The sequence below is a fragment of the Chlorocebus sabaeus genome, chromosome 1 (genome assembly GCF_047675955.1).
Source record: "Chlorocebus sabaeus isolate Y175 chromosome 1, mChlSab1.0.hap1, whole genome shotgun sequence".
Lineage (NCBI taxonomy): Eukaryota > Metazoa > Chordata > Mammalia > Primates > Cercopithecidae > Chlorocebus > Chlorocebus sabaeus.
Genome location: NC_132904.1, coordinates 117,828,948 through 117,843,290, shown reverse-complemented (window position 1 = coordinate 117,843,290; position 14,343 = coordinate 117,828,948). Strand labels below are relative to the sequence as shown.

At 41.7% G+C, this 14,343-nt stretch overlaps 1 protein-coding gene and 1 pseudogene across 1 annotated transcript in view; one reads left to right on the top strand and one right to left on the bottom strand.

Moving 5' to 3' along the window:
* The first annotated feature begins 1,938 nt into the window (after positions 1-1,938).
* LOC119626463 (COX assembly mitochondrial protein homolog pseudogene) lies at positions 1,939-8,087 on the top strand (annotated as a pseudogene).
* A 3,963-nt stretch (positions 8,088-12,050) lies between these two features.
* Positions 12,051-14,343, bottom strand: part of SORL1 (sortilin related receptor 1) — a 178,198-nt gene continuing 175,905 nt past the window's right edge. The window contains exon 49 of the mRNA XM_038005081.2: positions 12,051-12,254. The gene's annotated coding sequence lies outside the window, so the exon portion shown is untranslated. The remainder of the gene's footprint in view (positions 12,255-14,343) is intronic.

Here is a 14,343-nt window from a genome sequence, read left to right as displayed (position 1 = left end):
AAAGATGGGAAAATCCTGCATCTTTGACGGTCAAAGCTTCTATACCAGCCCAAGATTTCTTTTACACGAAAACAAACAAACATACAACCCCAGTCTTTTGAAGTCACTGTTAAATGGGGTTTAGGTTATATGCAGCTGAGCCACATACTAACTGATGCACTCTTCAAGAACAGGTTAATTAAGGCCTGGTGCAGTAACTCACATCTATAATCCCAGCACTTTGGGAAGCTGAGGCAGGAGAAGCACTGGGGCACAGACTCTGTCTCCAAGAAGAATTTAAAAACAAATTAGCCAGGCATGGTGGCATAGCCTGTGGTCCCAGCTACCTGGGAGGCTTAGGGGGGAGGATCGTTTGAGCTAGAAAGTCAGGGCTGCAAGTGAGCTGTGACTGCATCACTATACTCCAGCCTGGGTGACAAAGTAAGACCCCTGTCTGGAAAAGAAAAGGAAAATAAAAGAGAGGAGAATAGGTTAATTCGTCTCCTCAGCCATTCAACAGATTCACTGAGTGTCAAGGATTGTTCTAGGCTCTATGGAAATAAACAAACGAGGAGCTCCAATTTAAAAGGTTCTGTGTTTTCTACTTCTTCACCCTCACTCTACCCCTAACCACTCAGGATCCAGGGCTGACGAGCAGCAGGCTTTATTCCACCACAGTTTGCTCATTCCTGGGTAAGATCAATGACCTTCACTTTTGTATTCTCCCATCAAGCTCACCTTCTCCACGGATGGGGTGACTTGTGCTCCTGAAGCGAAGAGGTCACCTTTTGTGCTGTCTCCCCCTGTCAGAGCCACTTCTGGCCCATGTGTCTGTGTGTGAAGAGCAACTTCACGTGACCTTGGAATGTCCTTTAAGAGTAAGCCCCCAGAGGTCGGGAGCAAGAGGGCCGAATGGGAACAGCTCCAGCCTCCAGCTCCCAGCGCGAGCGACACAGAAGACAGGTGATTTCTGCATTTTCAACTGAGGTACTGGGTTCATCTCACGGGGGAGTGCCGACCAGCGAGAGCTGAAGCAGGGCGAGGCATCGCCTCACCTGGGAAGCACAAGGGGGAAGGGAATCCCTTTTCCTAGCCAAGGGAAACTGAGACACACAACACCTGGAAAACCGGGTAACTCCCACCCTAATACTGAGCTTTACCAAGGGTCTTAGCAAAGGGCACACCAAGAGATTATATCCCACACCTGGCCCAGAGTGTCCCACGCCCACGGAGCCTCCCTCATTGCTAGTACAGCAGTCTGAGATCTAACTGCAAGGCAGCAGCCAGGCTGGGGGAGGAGCGCCGGCCATTGCTGAGGCTTAAGTAGGTAAACAAAGCCTCCGCGAAGCTCGAACTGGGTGGAGCCCACCGCAGCTCAAGGAGGCTTGCCTGTCTCTGTAGATGCCACCTCTGGGGACAGGGCATAGTTAACAAAAAGCAGCAGAAACCTCTGCAGATGTTAATGACCCTGTCTGACAGCTTTGAAGAGAGCAGTGGATCTCCCAGCACAGAGGTTGAGATCTGAGAACGGACAGACTGCCTGCTCAGGTGGGTCCCTGACCCGAGTAGCCTAACTGGGAGACATCCCCCACTAGGTGCAGACCAACACCTCACACCTCACATGGCGGGGTACACCCCTGAGACGAAGCTTCCAGAGCAAGAATCAGACAGCAGCACTCACTGTTCAGCAATATTCTATCTTCTGCAGCCTCTGCTGCTGATACCCAGGCAAACAGGGTCTGGAGTGGACCTCAAGCAATCTCCAACAGACCTACAGCTGAGGGTCCTGACTGTTAGAAGGAAAACTAACAGGCTTTTGCAAAGGGCCCACCTTTCTGTTGTGGGAAGCTCCCTGAGGTCGCACGTGCGTCCGAGCCCAAGCCACTCCCCTCCACTCCCCTCCCCGCTTGCCCTGGAGCCGCCAAGCAGCTGGCTGCTTCTCGGCCCGCCTAGATAGCGCTCCACCCTACAGACCAGCATCTCAGACATATGGAAAAAGATATTTTGATCCCTAAAATAATGAGAGAAAAGGCCAAAGAGAGGTGTTCTGAACAAGTTCAAGATTTTACCAAATGTTGCAAGAACTCTGGAGTTCTTATGGTAGTAAAATGCCGGAAAGAAAACTCTGCATTGAAAGAATGTCTAACTGCTTACTATAACGATCCAGCCTTTCATGAAGAATGCAAAATGGAATACCTGAAGGAAAGGGAAGAAGTCAGAAAAACTGGAATTCCTGCAAAGAAAAGGCTACAGAAGCTTCCAACAAGCATGTAGGCAGATACTCAAATGACATTCAGGAACTCTAATATTCATGGAAGTCATTTTCTAGTATATATCACCTTAAATAATGAACTCAAGCATGTATGTTTGCTTTAATTACGGAAATACTGAAATAAATATTTTATTTCAAAAAAGAAAAAAGAAGGAAAACTAACAAACAGAAAGGACACCCATACCAAAACCCCATCAGTACGTCACCAGCATCAAGGTCCAAAGGCTGATAAAACCACAAAGATGGGGGAAAAGCAGGGCAGAATAGCTGGAAATTCAAAAAATCAGAGCACATCTCCCCCTCCAAAGGAATGCAGCTCATCACCAGCAACGGATCAAGGCTGGATGGAGAATGACTTTGACGAGTTGAGAGAAGTAGGCTTCCGTCGATCAAACTTCTCAGAGCTAAAGGAGGAACTACGTACCCAGCGCAAAGAAACTAAAAATCTTGAAAGAGTAAGCCCCCAAAGGACTACTTCAGTCTGGCACTTATTCCGAAAATTTGCTACGTCTTGAAAATGTGTCCATTCATTCTAACCTGTTCAATGTATCACCAAATTTTGCAGCAGTAAGAAATTTAAAGATCATGTAGCTATATAGAACAGACTAATTTGTGTGTGTATGTGTGTGTATCTCATTTTCAGTGAGGAGTGTGATGGTTAATTTTATGTATCAGTTTAACTGCCCATAAAGTGCCCAGATTAAACATTATTTCAGGGTGTGTCTGTGAGGGTATTTCCAGATGAGGTTATCACTTGACTGGTGGACTCACTAAAATAGATCCCTTCCCCACTGAGACTGGGCATCATCCAGTCCATCAGGGGTCTGAATAGAACAAACGTGGAAGAAGGAGGGGTTTGCTCTGTTGTGCTCCCTACCTGCCTGCTTGAGCTGGAACATCTCATCTCATTGTCTCCAGTCCTTAGATTAGGATTTACACCATTAGCTCCTATGGTTCTCACCTTTTGGACTCAATTACACAACTACCTTTCCTGGGTCTTCAGCCTGCAAACAGTAGATTGTAGGACTTCTCAGCCTTCATAATTATGTGAGCCAATTCCATATATATATTTCCTAATGGTTCCACCCTAATGCAAGGAGATAGGGAAAATCACATAAATCTCTGGGCTCACTCTTCCTGTCATGGCTTGCTGCGTCTTGTAAGACATAATTACTTTGTCTTCTCCTTTCAATCTATCCCCCGACCAGAACCTCTGAATACAGGAAACACTCAAGTAAATGTCGATTCCATAAAACAGACCATCTGCTAACTAGCACAGTGGGGTTAACCCCAGGAAGGACCAGATAGATCTGGGCTCAAAACTGGATTTATCTTCTATGTAAAACCGGATGATTATATTTAATCCAAAAGAGTTCTCATATTTAGTAATATGGCAATGCCTGGCACATCATCGGTCCTCCATAAATGGGAGGGATCATTATGCACTCATCCATCCATCCACCCAACAAACATTTCCAAAATAACCGTAAATTCAGAGCAGTATACTGTCAGTGATAGACACTGGTCTTTCATTTTAGAGAACTTAGTTTTGCCATCCAAAATAGAAGTTAGGGGAAATTTTACCAGGTAAGAAGGTAAAATAGATTTTCCATCAAAGGGTTCCAGTGGCCACAAATCTCTGCAATGAGTGTGATTTATTTATTTATTTTCAGGCAAGGTATCACTCCACCTACTGGGCTCAAGCAATCTTCCCACCTCGGCCCCCAAGTAGCTGGGGCTACAGGCACAAGCCACTACGCTCAGCTAATTTTTGTATTTTTAGTAGAAACGGGGTTTTGCCATATTGGCCAGGCTGCTCTCGAACTCCTCACCTCAAGCAATTCACTTGCCTTGGCCTCCCAAAGTGCTAGGATTACAGGCGTGAGCCACCACACCCAGCCAGTGTGATTTATTTTAGTAAGAAACCAGATCACACCTCAGGCCCTGTGTGTATATGCCACTCCTTCACACAGCCCAACTGGAGCAGAAGAGAGCTGCCCTTTCAGTGAAGGACTCAAGGATGCATTCTTCACTTTCCATCCTGCTGGTACCCCTGCTGTAGCAGTTGACAAGCAGAAGCATTCAGGGAAGGACTCCGTCTCCTGCTCTACTGTGCAGGGGATGATGCTATGTTCGTATCAACAGGCCATATGGGTGTAGGATGCAACTGCTTGCACCATTGATTTGAGGGCTGTCTAAAAGAGTCAAGGAGAAGGAAATCCCACCTATGACATTCAGAGCAAGGAGGAAGATCAACTTGTTAATTTATGGTTTAGAGACTCATTTTTAGTATGAATTACAGAGTTTAGGGTGAAATGGTTAAGATGGACATATTACCTGTGCTCCCTTTAGAAAGGGAGCTGAGAAATTCTGGAAAAACCTTAAAAGATGGGTTATTCAAAAATGTATTTTCTATGTGTGTTTTATAAACAAAAAGCTTGCCTACTTTTGTACATTTTGCTGTTATTACAATCAGCTTTTATTTCCCTAATATAAAATAACAGAATAGTGTCAGGTTACAGGAGAGTATTTGGGTACTGGGATTCTTCCATTCATCCCTTTTTCCATTTGAGGAAGAGTCTACATATAAAAAACAATGGCCAAGGGGAATAAGGTATGACATTATTAATAAAATCTGGATAAACAGACAACACCACAACTCTTCCACACCAGAGAAGAAGGTTTCTCTGAGAAGTTGAGTTGCAGCCTGACTTAGGCTGGAAATTAAACGGGAGCCTACTCCCCCATCCCAGTAGAATCACAGGGTGTACAGCACAGGTTTCACTTCAGAGCTTTTGGATTAAAACTGATTAGCTCACTGATGAGCCAAGCTCTTATGCAAGTCGTTTGACATCTTTATCCTCCATTTCCTCTTTTATCATATCATTTATACTACCTACATAAGACCCAAAATGGCCTCTTGACCCTGAGGTTTCATTATTTGTTGCTTGGGAGAGCAGGAATCGTGCCTGTCTAATTCCACATTCTATTCCCAGGACAAAGATAGGACTGGATACAGAGGAAGTAGTCAATAAGTATTTCCTGAATAAATGTTGGTATTGGATCTATGCATGCAGTGCCCTAATTGATCAGGGAGCTTTGCATCTTGCCAAGTAGACCTTGAGACCTCACTTTACTCTTTAATTTCTCCAGAAACTACTAAATCTTCGGGACTCTCTCTTTCCCCTACTTGAACTTGATACTGTATCCTGGAGACTGCAGACATATAAGATCCCAGCAGAAGGCTCAGCATCTATTCACATAGAATCTGAATTTTACATCCGCTAGCTCTGGCATAATAATCTCTATAATATTGGTGTGCTGCAATTTAATACTAAGGAAAACCATCTTGCCATGTAACACATTCCCATTCTGAGTAGAAATGAAAAAAGTATTCACCATCCAACACTAAATACCTCCAAAACTCCTTTCATCTCTTTCTCTTCCTCCCTCCCCATCACAGAAACCTGCAAACTGGTCCCACCACTGAGCCTTTAGCAGACTGTAGACCATCCACTACTTCTCCCCAGAGTTGACACCTCCTTGTTGGCAAGTCAGGTTCCTTTTGTCCTAAACATGCTTAATGTGACAAACGTGTTTGCAACCCATCTTCTGTTTATGTGCCTATGTTGTGCTGTTTCATGTCTACTTCTGTTCTCTACTTTCACTGATGGGAAGTATTGATAGCTGTTCTCCCAATCTTGTGAGCAGCAAAACACTGAACAGTAAAAACCTGGTGAGCCAGAGACAACGAGGTGACTGGAATGAATCCTCCTGGGAACTCCATTAGTGGAAGATGACTCAAAGCACTTGACTGTAATGATAAGAGAAGGAGACACACAGCTGGTGGTGCAGCAACAACCCCCGGTTCCACTGGTCTTCCGAGTAAGCCTGTATTAAAACTGCTCCTAGGGACAAAGGGGGAAGAAGACCCTGCTCAGCTTCTATCTGAATTCAGATTTGTCTTTGTAGTTGGAACTAAGACCTAAGAGAAGTGACAGAGGTCCGGCACACTCCCACACAGGGACTTAGTCATTGTCACAGCGGAACTGTAACAGATGCCATCACTCATACAGAACAAAGCGATAAAGGGACACATACCAAATGTTAACAGCCATTATCTCTGGGATTACCTGGAAATCTTATTTCCTTCTGGCTGCTTTCAGTTTCCAAAAATGTCTACAATGGATACAAATTCCTTCCATAATCCACCCCCTAACAGAACATTACTGTATTTAAAAAGGTAAACTGGCTGGTTAAAATAAATTCCTAATGTATACACCCAAAACTGTGCTATCAAAAGGGTTGTTTGGAGGGGTTGTGCAGTGAAGTAACTGAAAGCACTCTGGAGCCAGGTTACCTGGGTTCATCTCTCAGCTCTGACACTTAGAAGCTGTTGTGACCTTGGAGAAATTTCTTAACCTTTCCGTGCTTCCATTTCTTTATAATATGAGAATAATAATACCTTCCTTAAAGGGCTGTGGTGAAGATTAAATGAGTTAACATATAAGAAGCCCTCAGAACAGGGTCTGGCAAGTAGCAATTACTTACTACTTATTACAAAATACTATTACTTATTGCTACAGTGCTGCCCTTCCTCAAGATATTTTTGGACCACCTTTTGGGAACCTAGTCATTAGTCTTAAATGCATTCTCTTGAATCACCTCAATAAGAACAAAACTTCTCCTTCGAAAATGTGCTAATTCTTAGGAGCAGTCAAGCAGTTTGGGGTCCAAAATAAGGTGTATTTAGGAAACCAACAGGTTGTTCTATTGTTGGTCATCTGCTGTCTATGAAGAATTCCATCAAACATAGCTGCAAACACATACACCAGATAGTTCAGCACCATCTAGGGCTTGATCAATCCCTGGGTAACTAATAAGTTCTGCGTCTGCTAGAGAGAGGTTGAAAAACGTTTTAATTATGAAACCTCTTTGATAGATCCTGAAGGCTTTACAGATTGGCATGTAACCAAAGGGCAAATTTCATAAAAGGCTGATTTACATTTAAATCCTCGTCTTTTTTCTTCCTCAAAGTTTGCTGATGCTGAGTTTTCAGTATGAAATGTCATTGTTTTCATACAAATATTCCCAAACATTACCAATTGTCATTTTGGCATTAAATAGGGTTGCAACATTACAGTTGTAACATTAGCATTTTAAAAAGCATAACATCATTGTTCTGTAAATTGTTGCGGGCTCAAATTACCCTACACATGATCTCTTAAAATTAATGGGCCACAAGCATCAAAGCCAGTTCGGGCTGGATGGAAAGAATGGCAGCCACCTCCTTTTGCTGGGATTTTTGATGGTCTCATGCTAGCCCAATTATCACCCCAATAGAACATATGATGATGTACCTCGCTGCATATGTAAATAAAGGTGAATAAAACATTCACTGAACGTTCCTAACCAAAGATGCAGAGAATTTTGATAAAATGTAACTGGGTTGCTGCAAAGCAAAAGAATCCTCCATGTTCCTCATTATTGAACTCTTTGCAAAAACGTTTTCCAATAAAAAAGCCTTCGTTGATCTACCATCCATAGGTAATGCTGTGTTCCACATAACTGGTTGTGCAAAGAAATCTAAGTATACTTCTTTATGTCTCCAAACATTGTTTTTAATCTTTCTAGTGGGAATCCTTTAAATATCACTATTACAGACCACTTAATGTTATACTGACAGGGCTAAACAGCATGACAACTAAGAGCAGTAGTTTAAGGATGCGATAAATCTAGATTATTTTGACTCTTCCACTTTAAAACATGTGAGACCTTGGAGAAGTTACTCTTCTTTTAAAACAACATCTTGTTTCTTTTAAAGGAAAGATTAATACCTAAATTAGAGAAGCACTTTTAGAATTAACATATTAAATATATTTATATATATTTATATAATATATAAATATATTAATATATAATGTATAAATATATGTATTAATGATAAGAGAAGGAGACACACAGCTGGTGGTGCAGCAACAACCCCCGGTTCCACTGGTCTTCCGAGTAAGCCTGTATTAAAACTGCTCCTAGGGACAAAGGGGAAGAAGATCCTGCTCGGCTTCTATCTGAATTCAGATTTGTCTTTGTAGTTGGAACTAAGACCTAAGAGAAGTGACAGAGGTCTGGCACACTCCCACACATGGACTTAGTCATTGTCACGGCAGAACTGTAACAGATGCCGTCACTTATACAGAACAAAGCAATAAAGGGATAAATATATATACATATATTTATATATGCATATATATGCATATATTTATTATATTATATATAAATTATATATAATATATAGTATATTTATATATTATATATTATATATAAATATATGTATATATACACCTATTTTAATTCTAAAAGTGCTTCTGTGATTTAGGTATTAATCTTTAAAAGAAAAAAGATATTGTTTTTATATATAACGATATATAAACTTTCCTATAAAAGATATTGTTATATATATATATACACACACACACACATATATATATAGAGAGAGAGAGTTTAGCATAGTCACTAGCAAAGAATAGGGGTTCAATGGAAGGGAATGATAATTATTCTAATTGGATGGGCTACTTACTGTGTAGGACTCTGGTTTTATGCTAAATATTCCCAAGAAGTATATTTGCTGGAGTTCCTTTATCTCTCACATAGGTTTTCCAGCAGTCTAACTCCAACTCGTGGCTTCTCTTCTATTGTACACGGAGTAGCCGCCTTTAGCGGCCTCAACCCATGTTCAATTTGCTGTGGGCTGGGAAGCCCAATAATCACAGCTGACGGATGTAGTCAGAATGTGGCTCTTAGCCAGGAAGATTCGATTCAAACTCAGTCCAAATGCATTTTTTGCTATAGAATGTTTTCATGAGTGGGGGAGCTTACTCAACAACGGGACATGTAGAGATGAGTCAGAGTGACCGATGTGGGCAGTGCCCAAGCCCTGTCCAGGGGAACCACAGTGCATGGACTTGAAGTATTAGATCCCATTGGCAAGATCTTTTTAAATAGAAATGGATACAGGGCGTTGCAATCTGATGGTTTCCAATACTAAGTTTATATGGAGTAGATGATTCCTCTTGCGGATGTCAAGCCTTTGTCCATTCATTATTTACCGGGCAACCACTATGCTAACCCAGAATCCTCCTACTTTTAAAATTATTTGCCCCTGCTCTCCAAGCAAGCTTCTGGTGGTGACTGGCTCCTGGGATAGATCTCCCTACAGGGAGAGAATGCACTGGTCATGTGGACATTGTAAGGGACAGGACACTTTCCCAGGGTGAATTAACAAATGGACATTATGACGTTGCAATATCAGCATCCTGAGTTTGGTTAAGGTGTGTTTGGCCATGAGAGATGAATTCACTATCATGTGTTGACAAAAATTATCTAAGCCTGAAAACCTAAGGGTGAGGCCATGACCAAGGAGACTCACCCAGGTGGTAGGTCTCCCCTTGGGATTTCGCTTGGTGCAATATGTTGGACTAATGCGTTCTCTGTGACACTGAATGGTGACATGAGGCGCTGCGGCACCGTGATTCAGAAAAGGATCTGGAATCAGAAACACCAGGGACGGGAGGCTGGTTTTGCCTTTTATGCTCTGGTTTCTCCTAAATTACTTCACTTTTCTATGCCTCCTTTTCTTCATTCACAAAACCGGATGCTAATACTTCAGGGTTTGGCTCTGGCTCAGTGTCGAAACAAAAGCGGCATACCAGAAGACCTGTTAAACTCTTTAAAAACCTGCCTCCCTCCCCCACCCAGTTCCACAGCCTCCAATCCTCACTTACAGGCCCACTGGCCATTCAGCTGCTCATAAGAGGTACATGCAGCCCTCCTCACAAGAGTGTCTATGGAGACCCGTGGAAGTGCTCTTAGACACACAGCTCATCTCTACTGCTGTGCTTCCTTCTCTTAGATTTGAAAATTGCCTTCTTAGCAAACTGTCTCTTAGCAAATATAGCTACAGATTTAAGGGAGCTACTTTAGTCATTGTCCCTACGGAATAATTCTGTTTACTTCAAAACAGCCACCACATCTCCCCCCTCCTCAGCCAACACAAAGGCATCGTGTTCTTCAAGGATCCACCATCTGAGACCAGCTTGTTAATAACAAAATTATTCCAGGCCTTAGTGTTCTCTCATCTATGAAATAAACATCCCTTTAAAACAGACCAATCAAATGGGGTTTGAGGACTGCGTTAGCAATCTTTATTGCACTCTAAAGAACAACTCAAGACACGCAGAGACAGTGGATTTTCAAATAGGTGTTTTCTTGACCCAGTTAAATTTTTATTCAGTGAAAAAAGTTGACATTGAGACAAAAATTATCTTAAAATTGTGCAACAATATAGTAAAACCTTCAGCAGATTTCAGTGACTTGGAAACTTATCGAGGCAATTGAAATTATAAATACCTAATTTCACTTTGGAGAGAAACAAGTATACAGTGTTTCACTTTAAATAAGAGTAGAATAGGCCTTTATTTTGCCACAAATACTTTTGATTTTGCCTAAAGTTTCTAATAGTTCATAACAAGAGTCTTTAAATGAGAAGTGACATAGAATATTTGAGGATAATGTTCCACTCCAGCATTCATGCTTATTCCATTTGAGCTATTACACATGAAACTAATACCATTCTTGGGTTATTACTTGGCTGTGATGATTTAATTCATAATATGGCTGCTCAAAATTAGTGGGCAGAAACATATATACAACCCATCCTCCCTCAACCCATTTTTGGTGCTGGTACTCCATCCGAAAACACACTTACTGTCCGTGTACCCAACAGTACATATCTCTTGCTATCTATTCCATATCTCAGTCTTGCATAGAAAGTAGTCTATATAAACTTAATGCACTGGCTTTTATTACACAAAAATTGTACCTGAAAGGCAGCACACACTCCAGTTAAGAAAAATAACATGACAGGAATGTCAAGATACAATCCCAACACAAGATCCTGCACAGAGTTTTAGAGTCAATTCCGAAAATCAATATGGGGTGATATTCAGTTTGGTTATGTCTCTGGATGCCTTCTCTAAGGGACCCCTCCAACTGTCTGCAGAAGGAAGAAAATTTTCAGGAATTCACCATGACTCCCTTCATGGAGAAGGGACTGACCAAACCTGACAGGATGGTGTTTCTGCCCTAAGAAAGTGTACTGGAAATACAATCTTACTAGATGCAGGGACCACTGGGTAAGCATCTGAAGGCAGGATTCACCAAGGAGGAGTGGGTGCTCATCTGTAAGGGGCTCACCATACTACTGCTCTCCCAAGCCTCCCCTGAAAATGGCCAGTTTTGAGAAGGGTTACATTCCTTAAATTTTTGCTGAGTATAGCCAAACATGATGGGCAGGAGAGAACAGGCAGCTGTGTGTCCCCTGTCCGTCCTACCCAAATATCCCTGGTGATGCTACCAAATACAGAACCCCAGGAATTACTTGTTCAAAAGTCAAAGTTTCAACCAGTTACCCAGAATAATAACTATTTACCCAGCTTGTCAAGGTAGCCAGTAGCTCCGGGAGCTTCTCACCTGTCTGGAACTAGGACTGCACAGACATGGCCTTTTACCGGAATATCCTCTGTAGAACTTCACTCTCTGACATTTTATCCATGTGGACTCGTATCTCATAAAGCTCAAGGGGCATTCAATACATCCAGGAGTAAAATCGGCTTCCAGAGAAAACTCATAAGCAAACCCCCTGCCCACCAAATTTTAGAGGCCCATCGTGGTCCACATGGATGCAGGCAACTGACATTCTCATGTACACCGCGAGAGAATAAAACCTTTTTCCTGCACGGTGTGACCTTCTGAGGTGGCATCTCCAACAAGGTACAAAAGCCCCTTCTTCACAAGCAAGGAGGGACTCCAGCTGGTCACAATGAAGACAGTTATCTGGTCACCTTCAAAGGCTGCCCGTAGTACGAGGCATTTGTTTTCATTTCCTATTGGCACTCCAACCTCTGGATTCTTCCAGACAGCATATATACATGAAATCCCCACAAAGCTACGCAGAGGGAAACAGGAATGTGTGCTTCAAAAGTTCATAAAAATAGACAATTTACATATAGCTGCATCTATCTAGCTTAGTCTTCAGGAACTTAGCTCTTCTGTTTATATAAAATACTCTAGCCCTAAAAAGCTGCTTTTTTTCAAACAGCACAGTGGCATTTTCCAGGGAGAGGGGTGATGGCCAGTCTACAGTACTGTGCACTAAGCATTGGGAGGCACTGGTAGCTAGAACTGGATGCTCGAAAATATCTCAAGCTGCCAACTGGAGACATATGCTCTGTAAAAAGGCTTGCCTATGGAATAACTGAAAATAACATTGCAGAGCCTTTTATATCAGCTTTTACAAATGCCACCAAAAAGTTGGCAGAAAAAGAAAAGAAAATACACTTCCTAGTGGTTCAATTAAATGACTTACCTCCCACCAGGTTGTTAATGATTCAACTATTTAAAGAGCTTATTAAAGGGGAGGTGGTAGGGCTTAGAGTTTTGAACAAATCTCTATAGTAAGACATGATAAAGCCAAAAAAATTCCAGTCTTTAAAAAAAAAAAAAACTTAAAAAAGGAGAGTGACAGGAAAGAAGAGAAAATATACTAGAAGAAGGCTTATCATTACCACCAGTTGTTAAAATGAAATACAGCCCTACCCGTATGGCAAATTAAAGGTCGACAGCTTAAAATACTCATCTCAGTATATATATAAATAAAAATTTTAAAAACTAAAAAATTTAATTGGCTCTTTCTTTGTTTTCTAAACAATCCCTAAGTAGAACAAAACTATATTATCACCCAAGAATGATACTTTTGGTTAAAAGAAACTAAACACTTGTGAGAAGGTGATGCATCGCACCTAAGGGGGGATGGGGTTTTACAAAGCTTGCATATCAAGGACATATATTCAGAGACATGACTTTGGACTATTCCCAGACCTCACTGCTTCTTGGCTGAAAGGAAATTCTTCAGTGAGAATCATACAGTACAAGTCACAACGATGCTAGACATTGGTACCTACAACGCTAAGCCTAAAGGGTTGGCATCAGCCCACGATGGCTTCTACATAACTATCAAGTGGCCATGGTTTGAATATAGGGGTGGCATTTTAAAGGCAGAAGAAAAAAAAAGCACAGCTTGTTTTACAGAGAGAATAAATGAACACCCTCTAGTGCTCCTGCTGTTGTTAACTGGATTGAGGAGTCTCAACGTTTTAGATCTTCTCTATCTCTATGAGAGTGTACAGCACTGTCTCTTTAGATTGGGTGGGGGCATGGGTGAGGGAGATGGAAGAAAAGAAAAAAAAAAAAAAAAAAGGGAGCGAGAAGGCACTGACCCAATTCAAAATGACTGCATACATCAGTATGGATTTTTAAGGACAATAAGTGGCCATCTCAACCCAAATACATAATTTTACATTTGAGATCCTTCAGTAGTAAGTAAAAACAAAAAATGGAAAATGGGAAAATTATGCACTCTATTGGCCAGTGTATGGATCATGGCACAGATCTAGAACTCTCTCCTACAACAAGGGTAAGTTTTTGCAATGACAATGAAACCAGTGTGTAATAAAGCAGTGTTATCATTTTGTAGCTCTCAAAGCTACATCTTGTACAGAGGCACATACAGTAAAATTCCATCAATTAATATAAGAGAGGAAGCTGTGGGCTTGCAGGGCTTCCCAGGCTGCAGCTCTGTGTAACTGAACTCCGGCAATGACTCAGTGCTCTCTCCTGCCAAAGACCATTGTGTGACACACAAGTGAATCAAAATGGATCGCTTCCGGAATGGCAACAAAAAATGCTTCTGTTCCCACCTCCAACCCTATGGGTAAGGGGCTCATAACACATGTGGTGTCTAATGACCACTAAAGCCTGGCCTTACACAGAGTCCCAATAAATTAACAAAATAACATAAAGAAACCTTCCCCCGTAACACACCCACACACTTTCCTATAAACTATATCCAAACAAAATGGAATATCTGCGCACACTTTCAAGGAGAAGGGGTTCCACCCATCACTCTCTCGAGGTTTTTATTAAATACATTTCTGTGTCTTAGAAAAATAAAAAGATTGGCCAATTTACTGAACCAA